Source organism: Ochlerotatus camptorhynchus, unplaced genomic scaffold, assembly GCF_037179485.1.
Source record: "Ochlerotatus camptorhynchus isolate MF236.1 unplaced genomic scaffold, CSIRO-AGI_Acam_v1.1 ptg000353l, whole genome shotgun sequence".
NCBI classification, from domain to species: Eukaryota; Metazoa; Arthropoda; class Insecta; order Diptera; family Culicidae; genus Ochlerotatus; species Ochlerotatus camptorhynchus.
Genome location: NW_027040841.1, coordinates 252,137 through 270,471, shown reverse-complemented (window position 1 = coordinate 270,471; position 18,335 = coordinate 252,137). Strand labels below are relative to the sequence as shown.

The window sequence follows — 18,335 nt, the reverse complement described above, 5'->3', positions numbered from 1 at the left end:
ACCGAAATATCTCTAATCAGCTTTGAACGTTTCTGGACATTCTTGAAGATTACGAAATCTCTTAAGTGCTCTCTCAATGTTCTTGAATTTATTGAAACATCAGCATTGAAGTTCTTTGATCTTCCCGATTTTTTTTTAATTTAAAAAAGTTATCGACACTAACATTAAAAAACATAGAACTTCCCATAACATTTTCTCACAATGTTCTTATGTTCATGTTACTTCCCTTACGTTTCCTTAATTTGCATGAGCTCCTCAGAACATTACTGAAGTTTTCGGGAATTGCCTGAGTTTCTCGGAACTCCTTTATAATTTCAGCAATTTCATTGAAATTAATTAATGTTCTCTGAGCTAGACTAAAGTTCCTGAAAACCATTAAATTTTCTTGAAGTTCTTTGGACTTGTGAAGTTTCCAAAATCCTTAAGTTCATTGGAGTTCGCTGGACTATTCTGAAATTTCCGGGTTTTCGAATATTAACAGAAGTTAATGAAACTGTCTTTAATTTATCGAAACTTACACAAAAGTCTGGAATTTTCTGAAGTTTCAGAACTTCTTAAATGTTCCTGCAGCTCGTGTGGATCTGCAATAAAAATCTGATAGCATCCTTGAAGTTCCGGGAAAGTTTAAAACACTGGCGGGAGAAGATGAAAGAATCATTCGAGCGAAGGCTGAAGAAGCTTCCAAGGTAAGGTGGAAGAAAATTCCAGGGAAAATTGAATGAAACTTCAGGAAATTTAAAAATGAATAAAAACTTCCGGAAGTTAAATAATGTTCAAAAAATATTTCTCGATTCCCTAGGAATTACCGGAAAGAACCATCGACTATTTCTCGATTGATGGGTAGCCAACAACGGTGAGGAAATGCAAACATTAGTCTACGGAGATCTTTAGAGATGATTGTTTAGAATTTTGAAGGCTAAAAAAATATGAGGTATTCAAAAAGATACAAGTGTCTCACAAAATTTTCTCCAAAATTCTAACGGAGTTAAGCAATAATAATTTTAATCATTTAAAAAAAATCGCAAAAATCGGTATTCTGAGGAACCTTATCTGTGTATCGGTATCTAGTTCGGAAATCGGTATATATGGCAACGCTGAACTCAGCTCTAAACGAGTCTGCGCTCCTGGTGACAATGGAGTGGCGTCAGAAATCTTACGCGCGCATATTTTACAGGTGAGAATCAGCTCTGGAAAATAATGTCAGGGAAACTCGGCGCTATTCGCTCCTGAGTCTTAGACTGGCAAAACATCACTACGTGGCGCCCTCGCCGGACGCCACACTCCAAAGTAAAAAAAGGCTTGACTCACCAGATGATCGTTGGCTTACGTGATGGTCACAGTCGATGACCAATCGACGGGTTCAACGCACTCGTTAGTGATCGTCGATGATGATCCGATGAATGGAGCTCGAGCAATGGCGGTTCCTCTGCCGTTCCGGTAGGTTGAAGAACCGACGGGTGGACCGTGTCCACGTGGAGATCCCCTGAGTCTCCTCGGACAGATTTTTTTAACGGATCCGTCCGCTTCCAGCCGGTTGACGATTGCCGGGGAAATTCCGTCCGTCGGGGGATAAGTTGCTGTGCTCGGGTACGGTGAATTATTCTGCGAACAATTTAAAGATGGCTGCAATTTGATAGTCTGCCTCCTGATCGCACACAAATTCTTCACGCACACACTAGCTTACTACTAGTTTAATATGAAAAACAACAACCACGAACAAACGCGCACACTTCAAGTTCGTTGGGAAGTCACGGACGAAATCATCGAGACCGTGAATCCTCAGATTAAAAAAATGAAGCTCGGACGAACAGGAAGTCCATCATTTCCCGAAACCCTTGTCCTATCTATTTATTTATTTATTTACGATCACCGCCTTCTACTTAGTCGCACAGGCTGAACTACTTAATACTATTTTCTAGACTTAATTCCTAATCCTATGTGAAAATACAGTTTTGGACATGTTAAAATCGAATTTGTTGTCAACTTCATTAAAAGCCCGGAGACACGAATCAAGTGAATTGTGATGCCCATAGTTCGTCCTGTGGTACGGAATTGCCAGTAGAGGTGAACTTCGGAAGCGACGTGGAGGAATTTCGATCGGTATCTGCTCAAGAAATGCAGGACAGTCAATACCTCCTGTGGTGACATCAAACACGAACATACGCTGCATTTTAATTCGCCTCGATGACAGACTTTCTAAGTTGATCAATCGGCATCGGTCGGGGTAAGAAGGAAGATTTACTGGGTCATTCCAGGGAAGCTGGCGTAGAGCGAATCGTATGAATTTCCTCTGCACACGCTCAATTGCTAAGATCTGCGTCGCGTAGAATGGTGTCCATACAGGAGCAGCATACTCCAGGATACTTCGCACTAACGAACAATATAACGTTTTGATGGCGTACACATCAGTAAAATCTGAAGCATGTCGACGAATAAATCCGAGTGCAGAAAATGCTTTGGCGCTTATAATAGCTACATGTTCGTTAAACTTCAATTTTGACTCAATAGTAACGCCCAGATCACAAATCGATAGAACTCGCTCCAGTATGACGGATTCCATTTTAAATTGATGGACAATGGGCCTGGTGCGTCGCGTAAACGAAATAACTTTGCATTTGTCCCTGTTCACGCGCATTCCATTATCGCTACACCAAACGAGCATAACGTTTATGTCCTTTTGCAACGCCATGCAGTCTTCTGAAGAAGTGATGACACGATAAATCTTCAAGTCGTCGGCAAAAGAAAGGTTAAAAGAAGAGAGCAGCATACACAAGTCATTTACGAAGATATTGAAGATCAGCGGCCCAAGAACGCTTCCTTGGGGTACACTGGATGCGATGTTGAACGGCTGGGATTGTGCCGCATTCACTACAACACAACCGGTTCTGTCCGACAGGTACGAGAACAACCACTCCGTTATCCATTCCGGAAACCCCATGTGTACCATTTTGTCTAGGACCAAGATATGTGGTACAGTGTCGAAGGCCTTGGCGAAATCTATATAAATCGAATCAACTTGTTGTCCATGTTCAACTTTGCGAGACAAGCTGTTGACGTAACACATCAGATTTGTAGTCGTGGAGCGTTGTTTCATGAAACCATGTTGGCTGCCGGAGATTAATGAAGATACGGCGTTATACAGAACGTTATGCACCAGTTTTTCGAAAATTTTGCTCAAGCAACACAAGACAGAAACACCTCGATAGTTCGTGACTCGATTACAGTTGCCGGATGTGTAGATTGGAATGATAGAAGCTGATTTCCAAGCCACTGGGAACATCCTGTCATGCAGCGAACGGTTGAATAGAGATGTTATGGGAGATGCAAGTGCGGTGGAGCAATTCTTCAGCAGCAAGGGTGGTATACCGTCCATTCCAGGTCCTTTATCAACGTCGAGTTCTTCAATGGCTTTCACCACTTCGACAACGGAAAACTGAACGTCGGGTAGATTTATGTCTAGTGGAGAAATATGGGCAAAGCGGTTGAAGCGAGGAACACGCGATGATTTGCTAAATACGCTCTCGAAGAACTTGACGAATAGGCTTGCTGCTTCCGACTTAGAGCTAGCGATGGTTTCGTCGTATTTAACGTTAGTTGACATGCGAGTAGCCGATTTTTGGCTTCTGACAAAATTCCAGAAACATGAAGGATTTTGCTTGACATCTGATTGAATCTTAGCCATGTAACTTTCATTCGTGGAAAAGAGAAGTGCCTTGTACGTTGTTTCCACTTCCTGAAGGTTATTCCGCTCACTATCGGACTTCATCAGAAAGAAACGGCTGCGTGCTTTCCTCAGGACGTTTCGTAGATGACGTAGTTCAGAGGTCCACCATGGCTTGTTGTAGACTGAAGAAGCTCGTTGTCTCTTTTGAGGTACTTGGTCACTAAGAACTTCGTAAAGTTTATCATAGAAAGCTGATACAGACTCGTCCAATGATTCCCGTTGCAGTAGAGCATCCCATTCGATGTTTGAGAGCACGTCATCCAAACGACCAAAATCACACGACTGAAAATTAAAGTTGAATCTCACATCCCCATCGTCCGTTGTGATTGTGCCATTACAGCTTTCGTCAAGAAGCAAGATAAATGGTGCGTGATGGTCGTCAATTGGTAAAAGTGGAGTTGAGGGTACAATGAGGTCAAAGTACTCCGGTAGATTGACAAACACAAGATCGAGGAGTCTGCCATTAGTATTCACAGCATCGTTGACCTGACGCAAACCAGAGGCAAACATATTTTCTGTGAGGCAACGTTCTATTTCTGAGGAAACGTTTGACGGGATAAAGCCGTTCACGTCATTGTCTGATTGCCACCGTAAACTTGGAAGATTGTAGTTTCCTAGTGTCAGAATCACATCAGCTGTTGACGAGTTTTCCGAAATTAGCTGCACTGCGTTCACATGAGCGTAATTCAGGTCGAGGGACGAATTGGGAGGAAGACAAATGGCAATGATGTAGAGCGAGTGGCGTCCAGATTTCACACGAACTGAAACTTGTTCGAGTTGCTCACAATTTATCGGCGAAGTAGGTTCACAGACTATATGCCTTTTGACCGCGATCAGCACTCCGCCTTCCCGTGAGTGAATACTGGTCGATGTGCTACGGTCGCATCGAAATATGGTATACTCGGACGAAATTTCTGCGCTGTCGATAGCAGACCTGAGCCAAGTTTCAGTGAACACGAGAACATCGTAATCACAGCTCGATAAAAGCAAGCGAAGACGGGAGATTTTGGTACGCAAGCCGGTAACGTTCTGATAGTATACCGACAACAACCGGTCAGATGACACGCCATTCGAACGGCTCTTCACTGGTGAGGTAGATCCGAGAGCTTCCGTGGTGCGTTGGTTGGCAGATAAGCCCACATTCGTTGACAAGCGGCAACTGGAATCGACCAATGTCACGGGAAGTAAACTGTTTGAAACGTGTGCATACTTGCCTGCGAGGACGGTTTGGAAGACCCCTTCTCCACACTCGTACACATGACCGGGATGTCTGCAGGGCGCTGGCCGCAATGGCTCGACTGTGACGAGGGGTTTTTGGGCTTCCATGAAGCTTGCAGGCATGCATCCCGGTGGCTCGATGAACACTGATGGTATCCGTCCCTTCATACAAGAGTGATTACGAGTAGAATCCATGAGAACAGGAACGCTTTCGACAATAGCTTCAGTATTGCATCCGTCATGGGTGACCGGTTCGGTTGAGGTTGAACAGCTAAAAGGGACAGGCATTACCGGAGGAAAATTGCTCTCGTCAGATGAAACATGATCAGAAAGATACTTGCCTGAAAGGGCAGTTTGGAAGCCCCCAACTCCAGAACTGATCACAAGGCCAGGACGACTTCGATGTTGGTAGTTGAGCTCAGGATGCAGCCCGACTGTGACAGGTGGATTGGGAACTTCCTTAGTGTCTGATACGGTGCGTCCTGGGATGAGAGAGTGACGTTTTATGAAGATTTTTGATGATGCGTTGTGGGTCCATTTTTTTGGTTAGGTTCGAACTATCGTGAATCTAAGGACACGAAAAATAACTTGACTCGTTTAATCGTGCGGCTGTCCCTTTCCTACCTTATCCATACATTAAATGGACCCCTCTTAGGAAAGATTTCAGCAAAAATGCTTATGTCTTCCTACTGTGTAGGCAGGAATATAATTCAAACAATTTAAAAATATTAAATTATATACAAATTTATACAAAATTCCTGATCGTTACATCATCAACAAGGATTTTAATTTTATTTACTTTATTATGGAGATGTTTAGTCAACTGGCTTGTTCATCTCCACCATCAACAAGGAATAAATGACATTCCAACATCTATGATTCACTCATGATGTGTTGAGTGTTGAGAAATGGAAGTGGAGATAAATTAGTCTTCTGACATATCGCAGCAAGAAAATAAGCTTTCTGATGTTCTCCGAAAGGTCTCAAGAAATCCCGCATCCAAAGTCTTGTCCAATACCAATAAGTTTGAGAGTGCTGGATCGTGGCCAAGTTAAGAAACCCACATTAACATTTACATACTATTTAATTTGCGTAGACGAGCGTCAATTTTCACATTCAATTAAATATGGTCGGGTTACATTTACCATCATTTATGTTACGGGTGAACTGGGTTATGTGTAAAATTAGTTATTTCTTAGTGTATAGTTAAAACATTGATAAAAGGATTTCACCTAAATCGTCCCTTTCCGAAACAGTGTACCAGTATGCACCGGCCTGAAATTCCAATATAATGTATACATTCATTAGCCAGCAGAACCCACAAGCTGCTATCCGTGCTCCGTCGGAAGCAAGTGTGACCACTGGTCAGTGTAATCTAGATAAAGCGCGAGTCTATAGCGAGTCCGAAGTGCACCGAAAGCCACGTAAATCCCTTTTCGCTTGCCTTTATTCATGTACTACTCTGCTATTATGTGTTTGTAGCAGTACATATAGAACTACCGAAAACCACAAGGCGCCCTCCTCAAATTAAACCTTGAACGATTCACAACAAGGTTCCCAACGGCAGCAACGAAAACACCACGTGCACCGGGCATCGTTGAATAGGAATTTGGACCACGCGACGACCAGACCAACAACGGCAAGCCCAATCTCCGTCGCAGTCGTATCTACCAAATTTAATCATCGGATCGTTTTCATTTCCCTGCGCTCTCGGACGTGGCAAGGTATGTATCAGGTACTGAGTCGCCGATATGGTGAGGGTGGAGGCGTCGGCGGCGATCTTTCTCATCTTCTTCGCTCGAACGAACGGTTGCGCGTGGCATCGAATCTCACCTTTATCTAGTTTTGGTGGGATCGATTAAAGATGCCAAAAAATTTCCCCACTCACCGAGCGAGCGGGGGAGGGAAAAAATGTTATTATTGAATTGATTACTTTTCGTCATTCCAATCGCAAGCCATGCACTAGAGCTGACGGGATCTCGACATTTGGATACTAGGAGTGCGTCTTTTCGACACTCCCAGACCCAAAGCTGAAGAGGAAATCTTCGCGCCGAACAAAAGGGAGCACGAAGCGAAGCTATGCTGCCGGGGAAAAGTGAAAGAACCAAGTGTGATAGATCCAAGATACTGATCTATTTTTAAATTACAGTTTTTTTTTACAATGGAAGATTATCGATCGGATGGGTGGTCAGGAGGGAGCTGTGGCAGGAACAATGCCAGTTTGTCACTGATCAAAACAAAACCGAATTGATCAATCTTCCTTTCGCGGGTTTTCGGATCTTTACGCTTAACGGCGCAAGAGAGGATGAAATCGATATCCACCACCCTGGATTTGTTTGGGTGAGCTAACTAGTAGAGGTTGATTGAGCTGCTAATTCTTTTGACCCTAGCTTCAAGACGGAGGAGATGAAGAAGAATCCGCCGACACGGCCGCCGCACGCGGTCACGCGGTCGGCCGGGCTAAAAGATCGTGAAATGATGCCGTGCGGGAGATTAGTGTCGCTTAATCCAATTTATTATGTTCATAAAATGTTGAATCTTTGTAAATATTGGTCCCCGTGGCGGATTCCATCTGGCTCATCCATCTCCTCTGCTGCGTGGTGGTGAGGGAATTTGACTCTAAAGACTCGGGTCGGACATAGAAGGCGAAATAGCTTCGATGCGAATAGTGGACCTGCGGGGCAAAGTGACTTAGATATTTTGGTTATTGGAATTCGCTGAAAATGGAATGGGAACTGGGGAGATGCATTTGGTAAGCAATTTGAATAATTTGAATTGGGATTACATCAAGCAAAAATATAGTACTAAAATAATGTGTTGCAATCTTGGTGTAGAAATAGTTTGGCTTCCACTTACCCGCATGATCAGTACCGCTGAAAAGGAGTTTCATGCTAGGTACAAATGATATATGTAGCACTGCAGTGGAAGTGAACGACTCTGCAGACGGTATTTTATAAAATTAATTATTCTCTCGAATGTTTTGACTTTCAAAGTAACACGTACATAGAGTTACTAAAAATCTCTATAAAAAGAAACCCAATAATTGGAAGGCATATTTGAAATTGTGTTGATTTTTTTTCATGATTGCCCATAGCAAACAGTTATGCAAAGTTTCATGCAAATCGGAGAAGGTCGAGTCCTATCGATTAAAATTTTGGCATGGTACTGCTCTTTTGATAAATTTGAATGATGATTATTTTAATAAGACGCGTAAATAATAGCGATATTTCACCCAATGCATTTCTATCCTGTTTCTATTGCAAAATAGAACTTATCCAATATCGTGGACAAGAATGACAAAACAAGCCGCAAAGTGATTGGCTCTGATTTAAATGGTTTATCAAAATAAATCGAAAGCACCAATTAATTATCGTTTCCTTTTTCAATCATCTCATTTCAGAGTACGACGAAGAAGACGAGGAAGAAGCAGAAGACGGACAACGACCAACTGAACCAGAAGATGGCGATAAACTGCATGAGTTATCGAAGCATACCCCTTCAACTACAACAACACCAGCGACGGTACTACCGGATATACCAATAGATGAAAATATCCACGTGGAATCGACTTCTCATTCCACTGCCGTGCATGGGCATCACCATAGTGAGGAGATTGAAGCCAGGGTGGAACAGATACATCCTCCCGAATTGCATCCTAAGACTGAAGATGAACTTACCAATAACGAAGAAGATGGTGAGGATGAAAGTGAACCAGAGGTGACCACTGATGAAGTACCAAGCTGTAGTGATAATCAAGGTGGTTGTGACCATGAATGCCATGTGGTCCATGATGAACGCGAATCTCGAGCGAAGGCCCAGTGCTCTTGCTATCATGGATTTGTGCTCGATGAGCACGATGGTCGGACGTGTCACGGTGAGTATCGTACCCTGAATGCGGAATTGAAAATTTGGAACTCACTCCAGAATAGTGCATTCAATATTTATAATCATAATCTATTCACATCCCGCTTTTGCCCATGACAGGTGGCAGTCAAGAATCTGTCAAGTCACTGCGTCTGACTGGGCGTGGAGGGGTCTGCTTAAACTGTGGGTGACAGTCAATCACAGACCGACAGTGGTGGCAATGCTCTGTTTGTTTTATTTGTCAAATTGTCTATCGTCGAACCATACATTTGTTTCCTATTCCTCGCTCAAACATTGAAGCTGTTCCAAATCGATCATCATTCCAGATGTCATCTCGGATTTTGATTCTGGATTCAAATTTTTCTGGTTGGTTGGGAGCGGTGTGGGAATGGTTGGCGAGGTGAGAATCGTTTAAAGCTACAATTTATTTTTTTCCTTCTCCGACAAAGTGACAAATAGCTTGGGAAGTGATGTTTTTCGTTAGCTACTTCCTCTTTACTCAGTTAGTTCGGCACCGGTGGGACGAGATACATGTTGAGATGCTTGTCGGTGGTGACGAGGAATTTGAAGCGTTTGATTAATTGTTAGCACGCGTCTCGGATTTTCCCTTCTATCTGCGAGAGGAATTTCCGTCCCAGATAAAGACAGACGTGAGCGAGCAGCTGTAGTGTGGTTTTTAGAACGTCACTTTGCCACTAGAGTAGGTACTAGAGCACAGTCAAATCTTCTCCGTCCGTGTTTAACACTCTTCGTCCTACAGTCGTTTGAATTCTGAGGGCAATCACGTCCGAACAAATGGAAAATTTGCTCTTCTTATGACGGCTTGAACGATGTCTGACTCGAAAGATTAGAGCAGCTAACGAGCTGTTGATTGGCTTACTTAACGGAGGATTACATGATAAATTTTGGGTGGATTTCATTTTGTGCGCAGCTGGAAGATTGTTCTATCAGTTTATCGGTAAAATGCACCAAATCGAATCCGGGTAGTTCATCAGACCAATTCAAATATTCATCACCTCGCAAAGGGTGACGGAGGAACATTCATTTGACATGGGCTTATCCTCCATCCCATGCTCTTGATAGCCATTGTGGCACATCTGTCTCAACCAACACCATCTGGCATCATCGTGCCATCCGGGTGTGCATCCCGGTGAAACAAACCCACGCGAACCGACCAACCGACCGACTGACGAGGAACAATTAGGAATGCAGTCAGCGACCGGTCGATGCGGGTGGATGCCGGAATGGTGTGGCATCCCCGTTGAGTGTCATGTTCATCTTTGTCATCATCATCAGCTCCAGCTGGAAGAACGATCCGAGAGTCTTTCCCGAAAGGCGCCGGCCGCTCTCGCCTGTCATTCAAGTGCCAACGCCAGACGCCCGGCTCTGCTAAGGTTCGCTTCCTCATACTATTTTTGGGATCTTGGCCAAGAAGCGCTGTTTCCTCGTCGCATCGTCGTTCCAGGATCCGGGAACAAAACTAGTACCGAATGAGGAGAATGGTGTAAATTGTAAATAGCTGTTAATTAATTGGATTCATTTACTTTTCTGCTTTCCGCCCCGTAGTTGTCTGGAGATGTGAGGCCTGTCTCGGCTCACAATGAAACTTCGGGATGGATTGCGCCGTTTTGCTGGCAGTCTCGTTGCGCTCGTTAAGGCATCTCTAGGAAGTAGCTAGAGCAAAGGATCGCGTTTCAAAAATGTTTTTTTTGCATCCTTGGAGGGAAAAATTTCCACTGCACATGAAGCATTGAATTCCGTTTTAAATTTTACACAGTAAGTTCCAGTAGACAGGTTGGCGATGACAATCTAATAAACATTTCAACATTTCGAAGTCAAACCTTTTGGACGAATGTTAGTGGGATCTTAGAATCTTTGTACGGTGGAGTAGTCGATATTGTATGTCATGTGATGTATTTAGTAAACTCTCGCGTAACATTTGAAAAGGGCCTATCCTCGTTGATCGATTCTCTTCATTGACTTTCTCTTTGGTTTACCACGGCAACATAAACGAATTTCTCGCTAAGCTCGCAGCACAGTTGGACAGAAGATAATGTTAGCTTGGGCCTGAAACAACACACTGAATGGGAAATTCATTTGCAGTTGGGTTCAGCGTTGCCAGGTCATTTTCAGAAAAATCTGTACCAGTTAAAATAAAAAATCTGGAAAAATCTGGAATGCTCCAAAACATTCTGTTTTTACATAATGCTATTGAAATCAAAGTGATGTGCCAATTACATGTTTAAATAAATATGAATTACATATTTAAATAAATTTCATAAAGCATATAACTTGTTATTTATTTTATTTATTTATTTATTTAATACAAGTATTAAGCGTAGTACAAATAACCACATGTGTTCTCAAAGCTCGTACTACACTGAGAGATGATCAGTTCCGTCTCGAAAATAATTGTTTACATTGATTTTTAAAGTATACGTATGAGGCAGCTTGTTTGCAATTCATAGGCAGTTCATTCCATAATTTCGCAGCACGTTGATGAAAAGAGGATCTGTAGATCTCTGTACGACATCTAGCGAGTGATAAATTTCTTGAGCGAGATGACCTCAAAAATGAAAATAAATTATGCAAATAAACAGGACCTTCATTCAGAATTTTGTAAGTTTGGGTACATACTCTCAGCTTTACGTAATTTTCATAAGTGCAACCTAAAATCCCCTTGTGATTGATGCCAATATGTTCAAAGCGAGGAATTTTATAAACATATCTTGTAACAGCATTAAATGCAAGTTGTAATTTTCGACTATTATTGGAGGAAGTAGATGTATATAGAACATCAGCATAGTTAAATAGCGGAACTAGAAGACTTCGAGCTAATTTCAAACGAATATGTTTAGGAGTACAGTCTCTCAACAGCACTAATGAATGCAGACCAAAAAATACTTTTTTTGAAACACTGTTTACTTGTGCAGTCCAGTTCAGATGCGAGTCCATTATTATTCCCAAATTCTTAACAACATCTGAATATGCTATTGCGGTATCACCTATCATAATGCAAGAAGCATCTGAAATGCTTACTGATCTATTTTTAAATATGATTGCTTGAGTTTTGTTTGCATTTAATTGTAAGCCGTTTGTTACACTCCATTCACAAATTTTTGAAATATCCGAATTAACACAACGTACGATATTTTGTAAATTTTCGACTTTACCAGAGAGGTATAACTGAACATCATCAGCATAGAGATGGTAAGCACAATAATTTAAAATACTTGGAAGGTCATTGATGAACATGGAAAATAACAGTGGACCTAGAACAGATCCTTGTGGCACACCACTTGTTACATTCAAAAGTTCCGATTTTGTATTATTAAATTCAACATATTGCGTTCGTCCCGTAAGATATGAGGAAAGTAAGTTTACAGAAGTTGTATCGAGATAGAAAAAACTACGTAGCTTCCGACATAACAATTTATGATTGATAGAATCGAAAGCTTTACTAAAATCCAAAAGAACTAGAACTGTTAGATTACGTTTGTCAAGCGCAGTTTTTATATCGTTTTCTATTTTAATCAAAGCTGTTGTAGTACTGCAATGTTTACGATAACCAGATTGTAAAGGACATAGTAACGTATTATGAATCAGATAATCGTTTAATTGTTTAGTCAGAAGACTTTCAAAAATTTTGGAAATAGCAGGTAGGATGCTAATCGGTCTGTAGTCCTTGTTGTTCATTGGATTATCAATTTTGCCAATAGGTACAACACGTGCTATCTTCCAAAGCTGTGGAAATGTTGAAGTTGTTATAATGTGATTGTATAAGTTCGTTATGGTAGGAAGAATGACAACAAGAGTTTTTTTCAAAACGCTGAGTGGTAACTGGTCAAAGCCGATAGAATCACTGGACGCGGAATTGAATTCGGTCAGGACTTCTTCATTCGTTACATTCCTAAATGAAAAAGAAGATGACGAGGACCTACCAGCCACAGATTGTTCATCAAAAGTAATAGGAGCTTGATTTGACATGAAGAACTGATTCAATGATTCGGCAGTGATGTTACACACATCACCACCACCTGCTCTACTTTGAGTTTTTGAAAGTCCCAAACGTTTTATATTCTCCCAAAGTTTATTGGAAGAAAGAGAAGGGTTAAGGAGCCGAGAGAAGTAAGTGTACTTAGATTGTTTCACTACACGGTTTGACCTATTTCGCAACCTTGCAAAAGCATTCCATTTAGCTGCGCTGGGTTTATCTGTTTTCCATTTATCATAAGCTTCAGATCGTTTTTGGAAGAGATTTTTGATGTATGGATTAATCCATGGAGCACTAGGATCAACAGTAGTTTTCATTTTCAACGGGGCATGATCATCAATGACAGAATAAAGCATATCGTTTAGAATTTGTAATTTTCCATCAACTGAGTTGCAGTAATAAATAGCATCAAGATTGTACCTTTGCAAGTCAGCTATTAAACTATCGGTGTTTATCTTGAGATATTCTCTTGTCCAATACACAGCTGGAGGTTGATGAGGTACCTTAACTCTGTAATCGAAGCAGATCAAATCATGATCGCTAACACCTCCTATAGAAGATTGAAAAATGTTGCTAACGTTAAACGTACAATTTCCAAGTGCATAATCAATAAAAGATGAACTGCAGCCTGATTTATGACAAGTGGGGGAAAGAGGCAAAATTTTAACAGAAAGCGATTTAACCATATCGATTAACTTGTTTGTAACAGGTGAAGAAGTGTCACACAAATTTATATTGAAATCGCCCATCAATACGAAATGAGATTCAGTAGCACTGATTTCCAGCGCAAGTTCGAAAATACTGTTAAGTTTAGAAACCCTTACATCTGGAGGTCTGTAGACAATGCCACACACAAGCTTTGAATGAACTAATTTAACAAAAAGGTAATCAATTTCATCACCAGCATCAGACTTAGCAAGAACCTTATACTTTGCTTTACTGTTTAGATAGAAAGCAACTCCTCCGCCTCGCTTCTTATTGTCTAAAAGTCGATCAGAACGAACAATTTTGTAGCCATCTAACTCAACAAATTTGTTAGTTATTGAAGACTTCAACCAAGACTCAACAATCCCCAACACAGCTAGCTTTGAGTTCTGAAAGAAGGTTCTGTAATAATCAATATTTTTAACAATGCTGCGAACATTATGGAAGGCAATTTTAATGTAGTTCCTAGCGGGTTTCTCAATAAAGTGTTTCATGATCGTATCAGCAATGCAACGTGAATTAACCGATTCATAGACATCATCGGGCCTTACCTCGGAACTGATCATCATCTCATTTGTTAGGACTGCTGAAGGCTCACTGGTCGATTCGCGTTTTTTGATTCGAATTCACGGACCTGAACGCCTTCGGGCCAGTAGAAGGAATCACTGACAATACCAACCAGGTCATCAGATACCGTCACCTTGAAGGAGATGAATGTTAGCTCATCGATGTTTTTATTTCTCGGAACTAACTTGGCACAGCGAAGTGTAGAATTCTCAGCGTTCGAAATCTCTTTGATGTATTCCAGGATGTCGACTTCTGTTTGATCAATGGCGAATGGTGTTACATAGAAAGACCTCAGCACTTCTTCAGTCTGATCACGTTGACGTTGGTTCCTATTTGCAACTCTCAGACGACATTCCGTTTGTGGGTTTCGTTGTTCATCATCTCCCGGGTTAGTGGTGATCGTTGCAGCAGATGATGAGGAAGAGAGAGCGGTGGAGGTGGAAGCAGTAGCAGCAGTTGAAGTGGCAGCAGGAGTACTGGCAGCAGCAGTGGCAGTAGCAGTAGCAGTAGACGTGGCAGAGGTGGCAGCAGTAGTAGTGGAGGCAATGGTAGTTGGAGCAGGAGTAGTGACAGTAGCAGCAGCAGCAGCAGCAGCAGCAGCGGTAGTAGCAGTAACAGTTGCAATAGTATTGGTAGATGCAGTCGAAACGGAACTTGCAGTATTTTGGGTGGCTGTGAGTTGGTTCACAGAATTGTTTTCCACGATAGGTGATAGAGCTGCCAGACCATCCTCACCAGCTGATGAGTTCTCCAACTGCGATTGTAAGGAACTGTCCAGGTTTATCCGATCAATACTCGAATGAAAATCCGCAAGACCGCCACCAGAACAGCCGGAAAGTAATTGCTGGAGACGATTGGATGCACTGGATTCCCTTCTGTTAGATGGTACAGCCGATAACATGGTATTGAGAACTTTCAAATTTTCTCCATATTGTCCGATGCGCAGGTCCATGGAATCCACACGTACCAGAAGATCCCTTAAAGTTTTCAGCAGCACTGTCTCTCGGTCCATGACAACAGGATTGAAATTTACTCGGCAGATGTCACAAAACCACAGTAGTCCCACATTCGCCGTCCAGGCTTTGTGATTCGTCGCGTTTAATCCAACACAGCAGGGGTGAAAAAATTTTGCGCATGATCCACTGCACAGGACGGTCTTATCCGTGGGCTCAGTTGGATTGCCACAAATTCTACATGGATCCATGATCATCAAATTCACCCTACGTTTCTGCAGCACACTTTCAGAGAGAAGTCCCTACCAGGAGAAGTATGTAAATTCAGTTGGAAACAGGAAATAGCAAAACTCAGAAATCTACCCTGAAACTAGAACTGCACTGTACAATTGCAAGCTAGGTTTCCTATACAATGCGAAATAACCGTCTCGCTCAGAATCCACCAAAGCATCCGACCAGAACCAGAATCTAGCCGAGCTGATGTATACCAACTTTTGAGACCGCCGATATACACAACAACAGCGACTCTATTCACGCATCAGCACCGCACGCACTGTTTAACTTCTGACCAGGACTGGCTCAGGTTGAACAACACGACTTTTGAGACTGTCGTATATAAACACCTTCGCTATCCTATCTAATCGTAAACAGTGGAACGTGTGAATAACTGGAGCAAAACAGAAACAGCAAATTATAGTACTACCCAAAGAGCAACTAACACAGATACAGTATGAGCACAAAGCAGATAATGAGTAACACCACCGATCGTTCCCTAAAGAAAACACAAACACTCCTGGCAACGAAATATCACTGTCAATGGCGGCAGAATAGAAGCAGGGAGTGAATTTTCAAACCAGCTCACCACTTCGATTTGGGCAAAACTCGATGCGTACTTTATGTTGGATGGTACAGGAGCTAATTGTTTACCGATTCACTGAAGTTGCAGTCCAAATGGATTAAACGATACTATTAAAACCGATTCAAAAACAGAGCGCTTATCTATGCAGGTTTGACGATTTAGCCGTTACGTTACGTTAGCATTGCTAAATCATCCAAAAGTTGACACAGTGTGCCCAAAAAGTTTAAATATCCATTACGCAGCAAGCAGTTCAAAAATTGAATTAAATGTGGGTAAAATACTGCAGAAAATATTTTAAGAATTGTTTATTAAACTGTAACTTTTTTTTAGAGCAAATTTGACGGGATGATTTTTTTTTAAACTAATAGTTGATACAGAACCAGAATATAAAGATTTTATTAGTTCTACATAATTCTAATATTACTCTGAGGTTGATCAGATTTGCAATTTAATTCTTGACGTCACAACACAACACCCAATAGACCAGTAGGCAATTTTATTTTGAAGCAAAATTCACCTGGCTGAAGTGGGAATCAAAGCCTAACATCGAGGAACTCACACAAAGTTTACCTAAACTACGGGTTACTCCACTATTCGCAGGAGCATTACGAATAATTTTATGCCAAAGAATAATTGTATTTTATTACTTAAATGAAAGTCTGATAGCGTGATTCTTGAAGTCGCAGGATCTTGAAATGATTATAAATTCCGGAATTTCTGTTTTTCCTGGGTCTCAGATCATGAAAAAAATTTTTAGTCTGAATTACTTGGAACTCTGCACAGGATATCTTAGCCTTTTGTTTAGTTCCATTTGAATGACCCTAGAACTTCATCATACTTATTTTCTGGATTCGTCTAAAATAATCTTGATAATATCCAAACTTTTCCAGTAATATTCTAAGAGTTCATAGCATTACTTCTTGTAATCTCTTATAAATTACTCTCCAATTCCACAATTCCCTCAAACTGGTCATAATTCCCAAGAATTGGCATAATTTCGTTCCCAAATTCTTAAAAAACTTCTAATAATTTCCTTGGTACATTTTTCAGAATGACCGTCACACTCTTCTCAGACTTATCCGATATTTACCATTGAACTGCTTTGTAGATAAGGTCAGAATTATTTTGAAATCCTCTTCCGCATTTACTAAGTATTCAATTAGTTTTCAAAAATGGCCTTGAAAGTCTTGCAGAAATTGCGCATAATTCCGTTAAAATGCCTTAAAATTTTATTAAAATGAATCTCCATAGAATTGGACAGAACACCATTGAAATTATTTTCACGATTCGCATACTCCTTAAGTTTCATCATAACAATTTTCTATGATTTCTCTTCCGGATTGTATTTCCTATATTCACAATATCTCCATGCAATTGTTATCAGAGTTGACAAGACAATTGACACCGTCTTCAACCAGAAATTTCACAGACTGCATATTTAATACTAGACAAGGGACAACACACCACACGCAGTAGGGAAATTTTCAGGTTGCCAAAATTTGCACCGGCTGGAGCGAGAATCGAACCATCACTTCGTGGCACTCACAATACGCCTAAACGACGGTTGACGCCACACGACCACGTAGCCCACAAAGATGTATGGAACTCTACTCAGAATTAGAGTTGAAGTTCTTCTTTGATTTCCCAAGGAATTCGTCTCACACTTCACTGTGAACTATTTTCAGAATTACCTTAAAATTCCAATAATTAAAGTAGCAAATTTGGATTTTTATTTTTTATCAGGGTAAATCTATTGCAGTGATATTTTTAAAGCAACATGTTTAAACAATCTGGTAAAATCTGGAACATATTTAAAAAATCTGGAAATAAACCTGGTCTGTCTGTGTATCTGCAAGACGACTAAAAATCTGGAAAATCTAGATAAATCTGGAATACTGGCAACGCTGGTCGGGTTATTCACGAAAGAGAAAATCGATGAAGAGAATCGATCAACAATGATAGGCCCTTTTCTCGTGTTGTGCGTACTCATCTATTTTCGTCAATTAAGGCGAAATATTTCGTTGATTTTCAGTATTTAATAGGGTGAATTGCGGTATCAGCAGGCATTGACTGTTTTCGGCAGTCGAAATAAATGAAAATAGTTTTCATAGCAGTTTTTACATTATATATGAATGAAATCACGATCTTTCAATTGCAACTAAAAGCGATCAAATCTACTGGCTCTTTTTAGAGATATTATTAATATTTGAAAACAGTAAATCAATTTATATACAAACATCATTTATAGCATTCCAACAGGTAGAGGTAGAAACTTAATCACACGAACAAAAATATGCACCATGACAAATTCTTAAAGTGTATAGAACAAATCGTTTGCAAGAAATCAATGTATAACAAGTTAATGTAAAAAACATTTCTTAGGGATCACCCTAAGTTACCTTTTTAAAAAGACAGTATAAAACGAGAACCATTAGAGAGAAAATATTTCTT

The 18,335-nt window shown here is 40.9% G+C and overlaps 1 pseudogene; it reads left to right on the top strand.

Annotated features, from left to right (window-relative positions):
* The window catches only part of LOC135709172 (uncharacterized), a 256,458-nt pseudogene that overhangs the window by 117,267 nt on the left and 120,856 nt on the right, over positions 1-18,335 (top strand).